This window comes from Mus musculus, chromosome 19 (assembly GCF_000001635.26).
Source record: "Mus musculus strain C57BL/6J chromosome 19, GRCm38.p6 C57BL/6J".
NCBI lineage: Eukaryota > Metazoa > Chordata > Mammalia > Rodentia > Muridae > Mus > Mus musculus.
In genome coordinates, this window is record NC_000085.6 from 24,043,502 (window position 1) to 24,050,195 (window position 6,694).

The window sequence follows — 6,694 nt, forward strand, 5'->3', positions numbered from 1 at the left end:
AAAAACACCTACATGTCATGACTAAACTATAAAAATCCCTTCAAAAAACTATAGAATCTTAAAAATCTTTGGTTCAGCAACAGTTTCTTATAACAAAGTATAAGGAGTAAAAAACACAACCACAAAAGAGATAAATAGAGGCCGTGAACATCACTCCTGCATGCTAGTGTCTTTGTTGCAGGTAGCTACTCTATACACTACCAAAGGAGAAATATAAGCAGGGACCTGGCCACAAACTCTTTGATCGAAAATGCTGTCCTGCTTGCACATTGGTGGCCTAAAGGCTGTGGGAATAACCAACCAATATCTATCTTAGTTAGGGTGTCTATTGCTGTGAAGAGACACCATGACCACCACAAATATTAAAAAGAAAAGCATTTAATTGGGCCTGGCTTACAGTTTAGAGGTTTAGACCACTGTGATCATGGTGAGCACACAGGCAGCATACAGGCAGAGATGATGCTAAGGAGGTAGCTTAGAGTTCTATATCTGGATTGGCAGGCAGCAGGAAGAGAGAATGATACTCCCTCTGAAATCCTAAATCTCATCCCCAGAGACACTTCCTCCAACAAGGCCACACCTACTCCAACAAGGCCGCACCTCCCAAAAGTGCCACTTGCTATAAGCCTGTGGCGACCATTTTCATTCAAAGCACCACAATCAATTTTGACTTAAGGCTCACTCCACAAGATGGAACCCATACTCAATACTGCTTGAGTAACCAACTACTTGAGACCAGCCAACTCAGGGACCACAGATTAAACCAAATGCCCCTTTTAATGACATTCTGCTATACTCACAAATCAGTGTGTTGCTCAGCCATCATCAGAGAATGTTCCTTCTGCAGCAGATGGAAACAAATACAGACATCCACAGCCAGACATTATGCAGAGAGAGATCATGGAACACTCAGCCCTAAAAGGAATGTCTCCATCAAATCTTTCTCCTTGGGGTTCAGGGAAGTCTGCAGAAGAGGAAGCAGAAAGGTTGTGAGAGCCAGGGTGAATGGAAGGCAGCAAGGAACCAAGTCCCTCTAGATCAACAGGGTCTGACACACTCATGAACTCACAGAACAGGAGGCAGCATACACAGGACCTGCACAGGTCTGCACCATTGGGGTCCTAAAGGTGAAAGAAGTGGACATATGAGCCCATCCCTAACCCAGAAGCTGTCTCCAACTGATAACCACCTGCAAATGACAATTTAGTTTTCTCCAAGGGAGTCACACTACTGCCCTGCAGTAGATCACCAGTAGAAAGCAAACTCAATGCCATACAGGTCCTTTGTGCATGGCTTCCAGTTAAGTGTTATATGCAAACAAGTAGATTTTCTTGGGCTCTTTTCCTTCCATTTATTTAGTCCTATTCCAGTGTGTTGGTTTTTTGATTTGCTTTGTTTTACTATCATCCCTTAGAAACCTGTTTGTATTCTAATGAAAGACAGAAGGGGAGGGGGGAGATCCAGATGGGAGGGGAGGTGGGGAGAAACTGGGAGGAGTAGAAGGCAGGTAACTGTCATCAGGATAAATTATGTGAGAAAATAAAATCTGTTTTCCATGAAAGGAATAAAAGAGCACTATCAAGATTGTGAAGAAAATCCTCAAAATGGGAGTCATTTTCATAAGCCATGTATCTGGTTGGAGGCGTTATGCTAAAGAACTTTATACACTAACTATTAAAAGACAAGTAACCCAATTTTCAAATGGGCAATCAATCTAACCAGCTCTCCAAGTAGATTCACGTGGCCAACAAGCACATAAAAAGACGACCAATGTTGTCAGACAAATAGGAGAGAAACATATTATCACTTCACACTCAACAGGATGGTGAAACAAATACAGTAGAAGTGACATGTGTTAGAGAGGATGAGACGAAGTCAGAACTCTAATATGTTGTGGGTGGGAGCAGAAAACAGAGTAGCCATTTTAGAAGACAGACTGGCAGTTACTTAAAATATTTAACACTTGACTCAGAGTAACTATATGGCCCAGAAACCCCACTGCTAGTTCTACACCCAACACAAATGAATTTTTTATGTCTATGCAGAAGCTTATGTGTAAACATTCACAGATGCACTGTTCATAATAACCAAGAAGTAAAAAACAAAACAAAACAAAACAACAAAAAAAAACCCACTCATATTTTTTCCTCCCTTCCACAGATGAAAGGGCAAACTCAGATGGACTATATCCATATAAAAGAGCTGTCTTAGTCAGGGTTTCTATTCCTGCACAAAACATCATGACCAAGAAGCAAGTTGGAGAGTAGAGGGTTTGTTCAGCTTACACTTCCATGTTGCTGTTCATCACCAAATGAAATCAGGACTGAAACTCAAGCAGGTCAGGAAGCAGGGGCTGATGCAGAGGCCATGGAGGGATGTTACTTACTGGCTTGCTTCCCCTGTCTTGCTCAGCTTGCTTTCTTAAAGAATCCAAGACTACCAGCCCAGGGATGGCACCACCTACAAGGGCCCCTCTACCCTTGATCACTAATTGAGAAGATGCCTTATAGCTGGATCTCATGGAGGCATTTTCTCACCTGAAGCTCCTTTCTCTATGGTAACTCCAGCTTGTGCCAGGTTGGCACAAAACCAGCCAGCACAAGAGTATCATTCAGCCATCAAAGGAATGAGGTCTTGATGCGTGCTTCCACATGGATGCAACTCCAGAATATTGTGCTGAGTGAGAGAAGCCAGGCACAAAGAGCACGTAGTGTATTTCTCTATTTAAATGAAATTTCCAGAATAGGCAAACCTATAGAGACAAGAAGATTAATGGCAGACTGAGGCTAGATGGGTAGAGATGGAGTGAGGGGGGGTGGGGGCGTGTTATAGAGATGTGTGTGTGTTTCTTTGTGGTTGATGGTGATGAAGCCCTGAAATTGCACTATTGTAATGGCTTCCCAACTCTGTGAATACAGCACACCACTGTATACACACTGTAAGTGAGTTATATAAGACAGGAAATCTATTTCAGTAAGGTCATTCTAAAACACAGAAAGTCATGTCGTCCCTTCCCCCCCCCCCCACACACACACACGCCAACCCCCTTGAATTCTACATTCTATCCTCAGGAATGCCGCAGATCCCAAAGCAAACCCTCTCCAGCCAAGCTCCAGGATCTGAAGGACACAGATGTCACTCTTCCCCTTCAATGTTGCAGGGGCTCAGAATGAGGAGATGACTGAGAAAAAAGCTGGCAAAAATCATCAAGCAAGACAACGTCCTACATGTTATTCATCACAGAATATCAACCACCCGCCGCCTGCCTTCCTCACAACCAAACTAGGACGCGCAGCTGAGTTCATTTCTCCCTGACAGCTCAGAAGCCTGACAGCTCGGAGTGTGCTGTTGATAGAGACCTACCTTCCATTCTTCCGATGGCCAGAGCTCATCCTCCATGTCTTCACTCAGCTGAGGAGACATAGATATAAGCCCCAGATACCACCAAGGTAGAGAAGCAGGTCAGCAAGGTCAATATGGCAGGAAGGGAACCTGGCAAAGCTGTCAGTCATGACACGGCTTGCAGGCAAAATCATACCCCAGACCCCGCGGCTCTTTGAACAACATCGCCTGCTGACACACCAGTTCAGCTGGTCATTAACATTCTTCTTGTATTTATTTTGAGCAGATACGATCCTCTCAGTGCGAAGCTCCAAAGTCACAGTCCCTCAAGAGATTAAAAATAGAATTCTCTGGAGATCCAGCAATTCCACTAGGCATATCTCGCAAGGAACTAAAAAACGGGAGTCTCCAATCAGTCCTTACCTACCATATTGACAGAAGTCTTTCACAGTAGCCCAGAGATGGAAGATACTGGGTGCTTGTGAGTGGGGAGAAAACTGGGAATAAGTGTAGGGTCTTGGAGCCAAAGACATAAAATTTAAAATCTAAATCCAAAACTGAGTCTCTGACATGCCCCCAAAAGAAATATATCTGCACAATGAAATTCATTTCATCCAAAAGATCACTTATTAAAGTATTATATAAGAGTTACAATTAGGCTATGTGCAGTATATATGAACCATGAACGAATTTCTGTTTAGACTTAGGACCAATCTATAGAGTATCTCAGTATACATGTGCAGATATTCCAAAATTCACAAAAACCCAAGATCTGAAACTCTGGTTCTAAGCATTTTTGATAAGGATAACTCGATCTTTGTCTACCCACAATGGAGTATTATTTATCTCTGAAAACAGAAAATGCTTTCATCCGTGAACACTATATGAATGTGTGGAACCTTCTAGAACCACATTAATTCATCCTATTAATACAAAGTTTAAAAAAAATGAAAAGAGAGACTACTTACCTGTGCTACAACATGCGTAAAATCACCTTAATGTTAAATGAAATAAGCCAGTCATAAAAAAAAGACAAATATTATGTGATTGCACCTACACCAGGTGCCTCCAGTAGGCACATTCAAACATAAATGTTGTTACTGGGGTTGGCCAACAGAGAGCGTGGAACCTGGCAGTGAATGGGTTTGGACTTTGGAGTTTTTCGAGGTAAGAGTTCTGAAGACTCAAGATCAATCATATAAATTCTTCAAAGATGACTGAACTGCACACATGAAATGCGTAGGGTGGTCTTCCATGTTATATTTTACTACAATAGATTTCATTTATTTACTTAGAGACAGAGTCTCACTCTGTATCCTCGGCTGGTCTATGTAGACCAAGCTGGCCTGGAATTCACAGAAATCTGCCTGCCTTTGCCTCCCCAAGGTTGGAATTAAAGGTGTGTATCATCAGGCCAAGCTAATGAAATATTTTTTAAGTATAACTTCAGAGGGCTAAAAAGGAGGGAAAAAAAACCCATATCCCTTTTAATGTCTATTCCTGTCTCCCAGTTCTCTCCCCTAAGCCATATTTGTCTATTCTAAAAGTGTCATTTTTCTCGGCACCAGACTGTGCCATGGGAATGCCATGAGCCTGCTCACCTACCTTCCTACAAATGGGAATCACTATGGGATGTGATTTGAACAATCCATCTCTTCACAGCTGATGCTAATAAAACCCAGTGAATGAATCCCCTGCCCTTCATCCTGCCTGGCAGTTATGAATCCTGATACTAGAGAGTCCCTCTGTCTGGATTCTTGCACTTGTCCAAGTCCTCTCCAGACAGCCCATTACACAAGCGACAGACCTTTGCTGCAAAGACTAAGCTATTGTGACTGTAGCTTAGCCACGCCTACCTGGTGCCTGCCTTGGTGGAGCTGCAAGTTTTCCTGATTCCTCAATACTTTGGCTCATACCTTCTTTTAGTGATGTGTCATATTAGTGAAGGTAGATTCTCTTTGGAAGCATACCCTACACAAATTCACACAAACTTAATAAGGTTCATCTCTTGTTTCACAAAGTAGTGTGCTAATGACCAAGCCAGTAGCTGGACTTTATCCATGAAGTCATTAATGTGTTGGATGCCAATGGTCTCTCTTCCAGGCAACTGCACATCCATCATCCATAGCTCTCAGCCATTGGCTGGAGTATTGTCACTTGACCATGCATCTCTATGAGGGAAGCTGGGAAGGTTCTCCCCCTGAGCACCCAAGAAGAGGAGAAGCAAAAGACAACCTCTACCATCTACTGCTGGGCATTTCACCCCCAAGGTGGTATTTCTCAGCTTTGAAGACTGGACCAGTCTTCAGCCTTCAGCTTTGAAACTTGATAAAAGCATATCCACCATGAGAGGGGGTGAGGATGAACATGGTATTCGTGGCTGAAAGTGAGAGAGGACCGAGAAAGGACATAGCACACAGTCCGAGAAGACCCATCCTCAGGGCCCTGTACCAAACCCACCCCTTCCATTCCTGGTAGGCAAGCTATCATCAGCTTTATATCTGACTTCTAGATGGCCTTCTGTCACTTAAGACTGAAAGAATGCAGGTGCCACACTCCTGCCAGAATGACGCACACCAACTACTGAACAAGCTTCTGTTGAGTGGCCCACTGCATGGAGAAGGAGTCTAGTGGAGTGGGAATCTGAAGAGCAGACTGTCCCTGCTGCTAACTGCCCGTGTGACCTTAAGTACAGCAATGTTTCAAATTCCTCAGGAGCAAAATGAAGTGCCTGGGTCAGTCTCACTGGCTCCTGCCAACTATGAAAAGCTGAGGCTATCTGTGGTACTCAGTCCCAACACAAATATATCTTCTCTAGAAGCCGCAGGGGACTGTGTCTGATGCTGACTTCACTGAAAACACTGTTCTCCTGATCCCAAAGTCTGAGATGTTGTATTCATCTCATTTGCTTCTATATCATTTCCCTACTAACTGGACGCCCTCAAATAACAGAAGTATATTCACTCGTCACTCTGTGGTCTAGGTGTCTTAACGAAAGCATCATCAGGGCCTTGCTCCTTCCAGGGCGCTAGGGGAGAAACCTCTCCTGCCTTACCAGCTCCTGATAGCTCTAGGTGTTCTTGTGTTGTGGTTGTATCACTCTGGTCTTTACCTCTGTGTCCCCATGGCTTCTCCATGTGCCTGAATTGTTTCCCCTTCCAGATCTTCAAAGGAAACTCATAGTTAGACTTCTGGTCTACCCGGAATCCTAGGTTGATCCATCCCATCTTCAACTAATTAAATCTGCAAAGACCCTTCCCCAATAAGGTCACATTCCCAGTTTTGGGCATCATGGTATGGGCACATACTTGGGAGACCATCATTCAACACACTATATATATATAGTATGTAT

At 43.5% G+C, this 6,694-nt stretch overlaps 1 long non-coding RNA gene across 1 annotated transcript; it reads right to left on the reverse strand.

Moving 5' to 3' along the window:
- Positions 1-881: 881 nt before the first annotated feature.
- Positions 882-3,656, reverse strand: Gm41823. Its single transcript, XR_877774.1, has 3 exons — positions 3,364-3,656; positions 2,538-2,752; positions 882-964 (listed from the first exon to the last, which is right to left on the reverse strand). It is a non-coding gene; the product is annotated as a predicted gene, 41823 (long non-coding RNA).
- Positions 3,657-6,694: the final 3,038 nt, after the last annotated feature.